The sequence below is a fragment of the Procambarus clarkii genome, chromosome 90, assembly GCF_040958095.1.
Source record: "Procambarus clarkii isolate CNS0578487 chromosome 90, FALCON_Pclarkii_2.0, whole genome shotgun sequence".
Lineage (NCBI taxonomy): Eukaryota > Metazoa > Arthropoda > Malacostraca > Decapoda > Cambaridae > Procambarus > Procambarus clarkii.
Window position 1 is genome coordinate 13740451 of NC_091239.1, and position 12401 is coordinate 13752851.

Sequence of the window (12401 nt, forward strand, 5' to 3'; positions counted from 1 at the left end):
TATCGTTTGCTTTATGCGTTTTTGTTCTCGTATTGGCGATACTTAGCGCCCTCTGATTATTCCACACTTTGATGGTGCTACATAGCCTTCCCGGTTGGTGCCTTCTTTTGATAATTGCCTTACCTTAGGTCACCTGGGAGGTGGGCTACTACACCCTCCCCCCCAGGTGTAGTAGGTCACGTGGGGGGTTTGAAAGGACCGGAGACCTTGTGGGACTGAGCACAGTGCTCCAAATTTAGCTATATTGTTTGCTCATAAGGAGGTAATTGATTAGCATCTGTGATTGCCTCTGAGCAGCCTCATGACGGCAGTATTCAAAGAAAATCTAGTTGACTTGAGGCAAGGTTAAATAATGAATAACAATAATAATTATTAGTACAGTATTACAATGATTGTTATTATTTAACCTTGCCTCAAGTGAACTAGAATTTCTTTGAATACTGCTGTCATGAGGCTGCTCAGAGGCAATCACAGATGCTAATCAATTACCTCCTTATGTGCAAACAATATAGCTAAATTTGGACCACTGTGCTCAGTCCGACAAGGTCTCCATGCCGTCTTCCACATGGTCGAATTACTGACCATTCCAAGGATGCATGAACTGTGTCAATGCAATTAATTATTAATAAAGATTATTATAATCTTTTCACATACATTACCCAATACCCATCGGCTGTTTGAGGGTGGGGCGCCGTCTGGGGGCTTAGTGGGCGGCTGCCGGAGTGTGATGCTCCTTGGGACAGTCCTCTGTCCTTTTCTAGCCTTGTGCTCCTGCTGCCGTCCTCTCCAATTCTGCTGGGCATCTTTTCCTTTTCCTTCTGTTTCGTTTTTCTCCCCCCTCTTCTCCTATCTGCTTGCCGTTTCCTGCCGACCTTTTGCTCGTTCTGGTTCTTCCCTTGGACTTCTTCTACTTTGACGCCCGGGTGCTTGAGGAGGCATACTCTTGCACCCGTAGAACTGCGGTACCCGACGTCGAGAGCGAGGGGAACCTTTTATTGTCAATCCCCACTTCGTCACTGAACCCGATCTCGACGGACTGTCGGTTTCTTAAGGTGGCGTTTGTGGGGCGTATACTCACGACGCACCCCTAGGAGGCCCCGACAAGATCGGCGATAGCTTCTTGTTGGGTGTCCTGCCTCTAATTGTGGCTCCATGGTGGGTGTGGGGGCACATTCGTGAGTGAATTCGTAATTTCGTCAAGATGATAACCCCTGTTTCGGCTGTTTCTGGCTTACCTTTTCAGGCTCGTGGGGTGGGCGACCAAGCCCCCGAGTCGGTCCGTATTGGAAGACCGGGCTCTGTAGCCTCCGCTGCATTGGGCCCCGACCTTGCTCCTCCTTTGGCCTCTCTGACTCCTTCCCCTGGCTCCCCTCCCTCCTCTGTGGTTGGGTCGAGCCCCAAGCCCCCAGTGGTGTCTACCTCGTCCCCTGGCGCGGCTCCTTCTCTAGTTGTTACTACTGCGCCTTTTAACCCCTCTCTCTCTGGGGGTTCTCACCGCCGTTCTCGTCACGGCCGCCCTCGCTCGATTCCTTCCAGTTCTGCTACCTATCAAGCCTTGTTTGGTCCCGCTTCGTGGGCCAAATATTTTGATCTCCTCCCTCTTGATTCTGCGCCTCCTGACGATTTCTCCCTTCATCGACATCTCATTGATTCCGTGGATGCCTCCATTACTTTTAACCCCACTCGTCTCGGTACGCGTGTCGTTGCTGCTCCTTCTCAGGATGCTGCTTCCCGCTTGGCTGCCTTATCCTGCCTTGGCGAGACCCCCGTTCGGGTCTCGAAGAACGTCCAGTTGAATGCCAGTGTTGGCACTATTTTGCTCCCGCCCCATGTTGCGACCGGTGTTCGGGACCTACGCGACTGCCACGACGATATTCGACATATCCTCGCTGCCCAGGGCCATTCTATTCTCCAGGTGGACACGTTTACTCGTCCCCCTCGTGGTAGTCGCCGTCAACCCCTCCGGGTTGTGAAGATTACCTTTGATGGTAGGACCCTTCCACCCTCTGTCATTCTTGCTGGTGCCAGGTGCTCTGTCCAGGAGTACATTCCTTCTCCTCGGCTCTGCAACAAGTGCTGGAGGTTTGGGCATGGTGCCCTCCGCTGCTCCGGGACTGTCTCTCTCTGTCCTTTGTGTGGTGGCGAAGGTCACTCTAAGTCGGAGTGCGCTTCTCCCCAGGCTCGTTGCCTCAACTGCGGTGAGGCCCATCCTACCTTCTCCCGTGCGTGTGTCCATTACAAGCTTGAGGCAGCCGTCCTCAACTTGAAGCACCGGGAGCGTTTATCTTTTCCTGAGGCGAGGCGCCAGGTTCGCCGGCTCCCGCCTTATGCTAATGTCTCTTATGCTCGCGTGTTGCGCTCTTCCTCTCCTCGTCCTTCCCGCCTTCCTCAGACTCGCAACCGTTTCCAGGCCTTGGACCCTGATGCGCCCACTGCCCCCTCCTCTGTCCCTTTGGGTTCTCTCCCGAAGGATCCTCCTCCTGGTCCTCTGTCTGGGGTTCCCCTTCCTTCTACCCGGTCTGTCGTGTCTTCTGTGTCTCCTTCCTCGTCCCCCTCCGATCCTCCTTCCCATCCTCTTCCTCCATCTATCGGCTCTCCCCGCCGCCTGTCGGTGCGGGCGGATGTCCATCGCTCTCCTAACGGCCGTCGTGTGTGCTCTCGTTCGGCTTCTCCTGTTGAGACACTGGAATCCGTTGCCCGGTACGTAGTTGCTGGGACACCGGTCTCTTTAAGTCAGAAGCGTAAGCCTGGCTCCTCTCTTCCCCGGCGGGTAAGAAGGCTTCGCTTTCTTCCTCAGCTCCTCCTTCTGGCTCTGTTGCTCCTTCCACTCCCGTTTCAGTGCTTGCGCCCCCTGTTCCTGCTATGGAGGTTTCTTTGGCCCCTGCTTCCCTTTCGGTTGCTGCTCTTGCTGGGGTGCGCTCCTCTCTTTCTACTCCCCCTCTTCCTGCTGCTGTCCTTGACTGCTCCTCTCCGTTGTCTCCTCCTCCTCCTCCTCCTCCGGACCCTGCCCGCCCACCTCTGATCTGTTCTCCCGTTTCCTTCCCTCCGTCTTTGCTCAGTTTACCCATGCCCCCTAACCCTGACTTTGCTGACCCTGATCCCGACCCTGATATTCTTTAACGTGCTCTGTTGGTCTTTCGCCTTTGTTTCTTCCTTGTTCTCTGTTTTTGTCCTTTCTCTTCTCGTCGTTGTCCATTCTTCAATGGAACGTTCGAGGTTATTACGCCAATTTCCTCGAACTCCAACTTCTGGTTTCGCGGTTTTCGCCCCTTTGTGTCTGTCTCCAGGAGCCGATGCTTGGTGCTCGTCCTGGTCGTTTTCGTGGCTATTCCTTTCTCTCCCCCCCCCCAGCCATTGCTGGGGCTTCTAATTCTTCTGCTCTCTTGATTCGGGCTGATGTTCCCTTTGTTCCTTTACTTTTTCCTTCGCCTCTCCATTGTTCTGCTGCTCGTATCTTTGTGGGGAAATGGTACACAGTTTGTTCCATTTATCTCCCCCCGGGTGTCCCGCTCTCTCTTCCTGATTTGAAACACCTCCTAGACTCCTTGCCGGAGCCTGTGCTCCTGCTGGGTGACTTCAATTGTCATCATTCTCTTTGGGGTGACGTTCTGACGAATACCCGGGGTCGCCTCCTTGAGCCGTTTCTCCTCTCTTCTTCCCTGTCTCTTCTGAATTCTGGTGAGCCCACTCATTTGGACTCTCGAACTCGCACCCTTTCTTGTCTTGATCTTTCTCTCTGCTCTTCTTCTCTTTACTTAGATTTCACATGGCAGGTTCTTGATGACCTCCATGGAAGTGATCATTTCCCCATCCTTGTTTCCTTTTTCTCTTTTCGCCCTTCCCTCTCTTTCCCTAGGTGGCAGTTTGCTAAGGCGGACTGGACCCTGTTTTCCCTCAGTGCTACTCTCTCTGACCTCTCCCTTCTGCCCCTCTCTCGCGCTCTCCTCCTTTTTCATGACACTGTCTTCGACGCTGCCCTCCGCTCTATTCCTCGCTCTTCCTCTCGGGGTCCACGGAAGTGCGTTCCCTGGTGGAATGCGGACTGTGCTCGGGCTGTCCGCTGTAAGCGTGCAGCCTGGAAGAAGCACCGCCGTAGGCAGACGACCGATTCTTTTCTTTTCTTTCGGAAAGCGAGTGCGGTGGCCCGTAGGGCCATCCGTACGGCTAAACGTGAATGTTGGGCATCTTATGTCTCGACAATTACGTCCGAAACCCCTCTGGCCCAGATCTGGAAGCGTATCCGCAAGATAGCGGGTAAGTTCGTTCCCGATGTTTCACCGGTCCTTCACCTCCATGATACTCTTGTGGCGGACCCGTTGCAGGTCGCTTCCGAACTGGGTTCCCACTTTTCTTCTGTTAGCTCTGGTCTTCATCTTCCCCAATCTTTCCTTCTTCGTAAACCTGTCCTTGAGTCTCGTCCTTTAGATTTCTGCACTCATCTTCAGCTTCCCTATAATGATCCCTTCTCTCTCTCTGAACTTCGTTCTGCCCTGGCCCTCTGCGGTTCTACGGCGGCGGGCTCCGATGGTATTCATTATGAGATGCTTCGCCATCTCCCTCCGAGCACGTCTCAGTATTTACTGAGTCTGTATAATCGGATCTGGGAGTCGTCGTCAGTCCCTGAGGACTGGCTCGATGCCGTTGTCCTCCCTGTTCGCAAACCAGGGTCTCTGGGTACTTCCCCTAAGGACTTTCGCCCTATTGCTCTCACAAGTTGTGTCTGCAAACTCTTTGAACGTATGGTTAACGTTCGTCTGATGTGGTTCCTGGAACACCATCACCTCCTCTCCCCTTCTCAATTTGGTTTCCGCAAGTGCCGCAGCGCGACAGATGTCCTGGTGAACTTGGAGGTCTATATACGTACTGCTTTTGCTGCGAAGACCTCCGTTGTTGCCGTCCTTTTTGACCTAGAAAAGGCTTACGACACCACTTGGCGTTATCATATCCTATCTCAACTTCATTCTTTTGGCCTTCGTGGTCATCTCCCTCTCTTTCTCCGCAGCTTCCTCTCTCGTCGTTCCTTTCGGGTGCGCCTTGGTACCGCTCTCTCTCCCCCTTTTCAGCAATACGAAGGTGTGCCCCAGGGTAGTGTTCTGAGCACTACTCTTTTTCTGGTTGCCCTCAATGGTCTTCTTTCCTCTCTTCCTTCTGGTGTCTTCTCCGCTCTCTATGTCGATGATCTTACCCTTTGTTGTCAGGGTGATGATTCGCCTCTCCTTCAACGCCGGCTTCAACTTGCGATTGATGCCGTGTCGTCTTGGGCCACAGGTCATGGCTTCAAGTTCTCTACTTCTAAGACTTGTGCCATGACTTTTACGCGGAAACGGGTTGTTCTTCGTCCCTCTTTGTCACTTTATGGTCATCCCCTTGATTACAAAGATTCCGCGAAGCTTTTGGGGTTATTCCTTGACACTCGTTTGTCTTGGTCTCCCCATATCTCTTACCTCCGTGTTGAGTGCTCTAAGTCCCTTACCCTCCTTCGGGTCTTGTCCCATACTTCTTGGGGGGCAGATAGGCGCACTCTCCTTGCTTTACATTCCTCTCTCGTCCTGTCTAAGCTCGATTATGGTTGCCCTGCTTACTCGTCTGCTTCTCCTTCTACTCTTCGCCGTCTTGATGCTTTGCACCATACTGGGTTGCGCCTCAGTTCTGGTGCCTTTCGTTCGACTCCCGTCCTTAGCTTGTATGTTGACACTGGCTTCCTGTCTCTCCAGGACCGCCGTGATCGCTACTGTCTTCGCTATCTTGCGCGGTCCTTGCAACATCCTTCCTCTCGTCTCTGTCGTGCTTTAACTTTTACCCCTCCTGCGGTTCCTGTTCCTCTTCACCACCTCCCTCTTTCTGTCCGGTTATCTCGCCTGCAGGATTCTCTTTCCGTTCGTATTTCTGATGTTTCTCCTCGTGTTGTTCCTTCTTTGCCCCCGTGGAGGGTCCCTCTTCCGCGGTTTTGTACATCCTTGACTCGTATCACTAAAGCTTTTACCCCTCCTACAGTTCTAAAACGCCTTTTCCTCGAGCACTTTTCTTCTCACTCCCGCTCCGTTTCTGTCTTCACCGATGGGTCTAAGTCAGCGGACGGTGTTGGCTACTCTGTTGTTTTTCCTGATCGCACTTATATGTGTCGCTTGCCTCCGGAGACTAGCATCTTTACAGCGGAACTTTATGCTATTCTCTATGCTCTTCGTCTCCTGCTTTCTCGTTGTCAGTCTTCCTTTGTGGTTGTTGTTGACTCTCGTAGTGCCCTCATGGCTCTCGGGTGCTTTAATCCAGTTCATCCGGTAGTTGTCGAGATCCAGCATTGGCTGTTTCTCGTTCACAGTAAATTTAAGTCGGTTGAGTTTTGTTGGGTTCCCAGCCATATTGGCGTGTCTTTAAATGAGCGTGCGGATGCTGCCGCTAAGGAAGCTGTCCGCTCTTGTCCCATCTCTCGTAAAGGCATTCCGTATTCCGACTTTTACCCGGTTATCCATTCCTCAGTCCTTACCCGTTGGCAGGCTTCTTGGTTGTCTGTTACTGGTAACAAGCTACGTACTCTTAAATGTTGTGTTTCCTCGTGGCCGTCCTCCTTCCACCGTAACCGGCGGTGGGAAACAGCTCTAGCGAGGTTGCGTATTGGCCATACTCGCTTAACCCATGGTCACTTGATGGAGTGCCGCCCTGCTCCTTATTGTCCTAGTTGCATTGTCCCTCTTACGGTCGTGCATGTCCTTCTTGAATGTCCTGACTTCCAGGACGAGCGTGTGTCTTGCTTTCCGACCGCCCCTCGCGGTCACCTGTCCCTCGATAGAATTCTTGGTGACTCGGATACTTTTGATATCGTTCGCCTTATGCGTTTTTGTTCTCGTATTGGCATCCTTGGTGATATTTAGCGCCCTCTGATTATTTTGCGTATTTGATGGTGCTACATAGCCTTCCCGGTTTGGTGCCTTCTTTTGATAATTACTTACTTACTTGAGGGTGGGGTGCAGAGTACATGTGGTGATACAGGGTGAAAATGGTGGTACAGAGTACCTAGAGAGAGATGGAGAGATTATCTATCTCTCTATCTGAAAGATAGAGGGATAGATAGAGAGAGGGATAGAGAGAGGGATAGATAGAGAGATAAAGGGATAGATAGAGAGAGGGATAGATGGAGAGATAGAGGGATAGAGAGATAGAGGGATAGATAGATAGAGGGATAGAGAGAGGGATAGATAGAGAGATAGAGGGATAGAGAGATAGATAGAGGGATAGAGAGAGGGATAGATAGAGAGATAGAGAGAGGGATAGATAGAGGGATAGAGAGAGGGATAGATAGAGGGATAGAGAGAGGGATAGATAGAGAGAGGGATAGATAGAGAGAGGGATAGATAGAGAGAGGGATAGATAGAGAGAGGGATAGATAGAGGGATAGATAGATAGAGGGATAGAGAGAGATAGATAGAGAGATAAAGGGATAGATAGAGAGAGGGATAGATGGAGAGATAGAGGGATAGATAGATAGAGGGATAGAGAGATAAAGGGATAGATAGAGAGAGGGATAGATGGAGAGATAGAGGGATAGATAGAGAGATAGAGAGATAGAGGGATAGATAGATAGAGGGATAGAGAGAGGGATAGATAGATAGAGGGATAGATAGAGAGAGGGATAGATAGAGAGATAGAGGGATAGATAGAGAGATAAAGGGATAGATAGAGAGAGGGATAGATGGAGAGATAGAGGGATAGATAGATAGAGGGATAGAGAGAGGGATAGATAGATAGAGGGATAGATAGATAGAGGGATAGATAGATAGAGGGATAGATAGAGAGAGGGATAGATAGAGGGATAGAGAGAGGGATAGAGAGATAGATAGAGGGATAGAGAGAGGGATAGAGAGATAGATAGAGGGATAGAGAGAGGGATAGATAGAGGGATAGAGAGAGGGATAGAGAGAGGGATAGATAGAGAGAGGGATAGAGAGATAGAGGGATAGAGAGAGGGATAGATAGAGGGATAGAGAGAGGGATAGATAGAGAGATAGAGGGATAGATAGATAGAGAGATAGAGGGAGGGATAGAGAGAGGGATAGATAGAGAGAGGGATAGAGAGATAGAGGGATAGAGAGATAGAGGGATAGAGAGATAGAGAGAGGGATAGATAGAGGGATAGAGAGAGGGATAGATGGAGAGATAAAGGGATAGATAGATAGAGAGGGATAGATAGATAGAGGGATAGATAGAGGGATAGAGAGAGGGATAGATAGAGAGAGGGATAGAGAGATAGAGGGATAGAGAGAGGGATAGATAGAGGGATAGAGAGAGGGATAGATAGAGAGATAGAGGGATAGATAGATAGAGAGATAGAGGGAGGGATAGAGAGAGGGATAGAGAGATAGAGGGATAGAGAGATAGAGGGATAGAGAGATAGAGAGAGGGATAGATAGAGGGATAGAGAGAGGGATAGATGGAGAGATAAAGGGATAGATAGATAGAGAGGGATAGATAGATAGAGGGATAGATAGAGGGATAGAGAGAGGGATAGAGAGAGAGATAGAGAGAGGGATAGAGAGAGGGATAGAGAGATAGATAGAGGGATAGATAGAGAGAGGGATAGAGAGATAGAGGGATAGAGAGAGGGATAGATAGAGAGATAAAGGGATAGATAGAGAGAGGGATAGATGGAGAGATAGAGGGATAGATAGAGAGATAGAGGGATAGATAGATAGAGGGATAGATAGAGAGAGGGATAGATAGATAGAGAGAGGGATAGATAGAGAGAGGGATAGATAGAGAGATAAAGGGATAGATAGAGGGATAGATGGAGAGATAGAGGGATAGATAGAGAGATAAAGGGATAGATAGAGAGAGGGATAGATGGAGAGATAGAGGGATAGATAGATAGAGGGATAGATAGATAGAGGGATAGAGGGATAGATAGAGGGATAGAGAGAGGGATAGATAGAGAGATAAAGGGATAGATAGAGAGAGGGATAGATGGAGAGATAGAGGGATAGATAGATAGAGGGATAGATAGAGGGATAGATAGATAGAGGGATAGATAGAGAGAGGGATAGATAGAGGGATAGAGAGAGGGATAGAGAGATAGATAGAGGGATAGAGAGAGGGATAGATAGATAGAGGGATAGAGAGAGGGATAGATAGAGAGGGATAGAGAGAGGGATAGATAGAGAGATAGATAGAGGGATAGAGAGAGGGATAGATAGAGAGAGAGAGGGATAGATAGAGGGATAGAGAGAGGGATAGATAGATAGAGGGATAGAGAGAGGGATGGAGAGAGGGATAGATAGAGAGATAGAGGGAGAGAGAGAGGGAGGGATAGATAGAGAGAGGGATAGATAGAGAGAGGGATAGAGAGATAGATAGATAGAGGGATAGAGAGAGGGATAGATAGAGAGATAGATAGAGAGATAGATAGAGAGATAGATAGAGAGAGGGATAGATAGAGGGATAGAGAGAGGGATAGAGAGAGGGATAGATGGAGAGATAGAGGGATAGATAGAGAGATAGAGGGATAGATAGATAGAGAGAGGGATAGATAGATAGAGGGATAGATAGAGAGATAGAGGGATAGAGAGAGGGATAGAGAGAGAGATAGAGAGAGGGATAGAGAGAGGGATAGATAGAGAGATAGAGGGATAGAGAGAGGGATAGATAGAGAGATAGAGGGATAGATAGAGAGATAAAGGGATAGATAGAGAGAGGGATAGATGGAGAGATAGAGGGATAGATGGAGAGATAGAGGGATAGATAGATAGAGGGATAGATAGAGAGAGGGATAGATAGATAGAGAGAGGGATAGATAGAGAGATAGAGGGATAGAGAGAGGGATAGATAGATAGAGGGATAGAGAGAGGGATAGAGTGATAGATTATCTATCTATCACTCTATCCCTCTATCTATCTATCCCTCTCTCTATCCCTCTATCTATCCCTCTATCTCTCTATCTATCCCTCTATCTATCCCTCTCTCTATCTATCTATCCCTCTATCTATCCCTCTATCTATCTATCCCTCTATCTCTCCATCTATCCTTCTATCTCTCCATCTATCCCTCTATCTCTCCATCTATCCCTCTATCTCTCCATCTATCCCTCTCTCTATCTATCCCTTTATCTCTCTATCTATCCCTCTCTCTATCCCTCTATCTCTCTATCTATCCCTCTATCTCTCTATCTATCCCTCTCTCTATCCCTCTCTCTATCCCTCTATCTCTCTATCTATCCCTCTATCTATCTATCCCTCTATCTATCTATCCCTCTCTCTATCTATCCCTCTATCTCTCTATCTATCCCTCTCTCTATCCCTCTATCTCTCTATCTATCCCTCTCTCTATCCCTCTATCTATCCCTCTATCTCTCTATCTATCCCTCTATCTATCCCTCTCTCTATCTATCTATCCCTCTATCTATCCCTCTATCTATCTATCCCTCTATCTCTCCATCTATCCTTCTATCTCTCCATCTATCCCTCTATCTCTCCATCTATCCCTCTATCTCTCCATCTATCCCTCTCTCTATCTATCCCTTTATCTCTCTATCTATCCCTCTCTCTATCCCTCTATCTCTCTATCTATCCCTCTATCTATCCCTCTATCTATCCCTCTCTCTATCCCTCTATCTATCCCTCTCTCTATCCCTCTATCTATCCCTCTCTCTATCTATCTCTCTATCTATCTCTCTATCCCTCTATCTATCTCTATCTATCCCTCTCTCTATCTATCCCTCTCTCTATCCCTCTATCTATCCCTCTCTCTATCCCTCTATCCCTCTCTCTATCCCTCTATCTATCCCTCTCTCTATCTATCTCTCTATCTATCTCTCTATCCCTCTATCTATCTCTATCTATCCCTCTCTCTATCTATCCCTCTCTCTATCCCTCCCTCTCTCCCTCTATCTCTCTATCTATCTATCTATCTATCCCTCTCTCTATCCCTCTATCTATCTATCCCTCTCTCTATCCCTCTCTCTATCTCTCTATCTATCCCTCTCTCTATCTCTCTATCTATCCCTCTCTCTATCTCTCTATCCCTCTCTCTATCCCTCTATCTATCTCTCTATCTATCCCTCTCTCTATCCCTCTCTCTATCTATCCCTCTCTCTATCCCTCTCTCTATCCCTCTATCTATCTATCCCTCTATCTCTCTATCTATCCCTCTCTCTATCTATCCCTCTATCTATCTATCCCTCTCTCTATCCCTCTATCTATCCCTCTATCTCTCCATCTATCCCTCTCTCTATCTATACCTTTATCTCTCTATCTATCCCTCTCTCTATCCCTCTATCTCTCTATCTATCCCTCTCTCTATCCCTCTATCTATCTATCCCTCTATCTATCTATCCCTCTATCTCTCTATCTATCCCTCTATCTCTCCATCTATCCCTTTCTCTCTATCTATCCCTCTCTCTATCTATACCTTTATCTCTCTATCTATCCCTCTCTCTATCTCTCTATCTATCCCTCTCTCTATCTATCCCTCTATCTATCTATCCCTCTATCTCTCTATCTATCCCTCTATCTCTCCATCTATCCCTCTATCTCTCCATCTATCCCTCTATCTATCCCTTTATCTCTCTATCTATCCCTCTATCTATCTCTCTATCTATCCCTCTCTCTATCCCTCTCTCTATCTCTCTCTCTATCCCTCTCTCTATCCCTCTATCTCTCTATCTATCCCTCTATCTATCCCTCTCTCTATCTATCTATCCCTCTATCTCTCTATCTATCCCTCTATCTCTCCATCTATCCCTCTCTCTATCTATCCCTTTATCTCTCTATCCCTCTATCTATCTCTCTATCCCTCTATCTATCCCTCTCTCTATCCCTCTATCTATCCCTCTCTATCCCTCTATCTATCTCTCTATCCCTCTATCTATCTCTCTATCTCTCTATCCCTCTCTCTATCTATCCCTCTCTCTATCTATCCCTCTCTCTATCCCTCCCTCTCTCTATCCCTCTATCTATCTATCCCTCTATCTCTCTATCTATCCCTCTCTCTATCTCTCTATCTATCCCTCTCTCTATCCCTCTATCTCTCTATCCCTCTATCTATCTATCCCTCTATCTATCCCTCTCTCTATCTATCCCTCTATCTATCTATCCCTCTCTCTATCCCTCTATCTATCTATCCCTCTATCTCTCTATCTATCCCTCTATCTCTCCATCTATCCCTCTCTCTATCTATCCCTTTATCTCTCTATCTATCCCTCTCTCTATCTATCCCTCTATCTATCTATCCCTCTCTCTATCCCTCTATCTATCTATCCCTCTATCTCTCCATCTATCCCTCTCTCTATCTATCCCTTTATCTATCTATCCCTCTATCTATCTATCCCTCTCTCTATCTATCTATCCCTCTATCTATCTATCCCTCTCTCTATCTATCTATCCCTCTATCTCTCCATCTATCCCTCTCTCTATCCC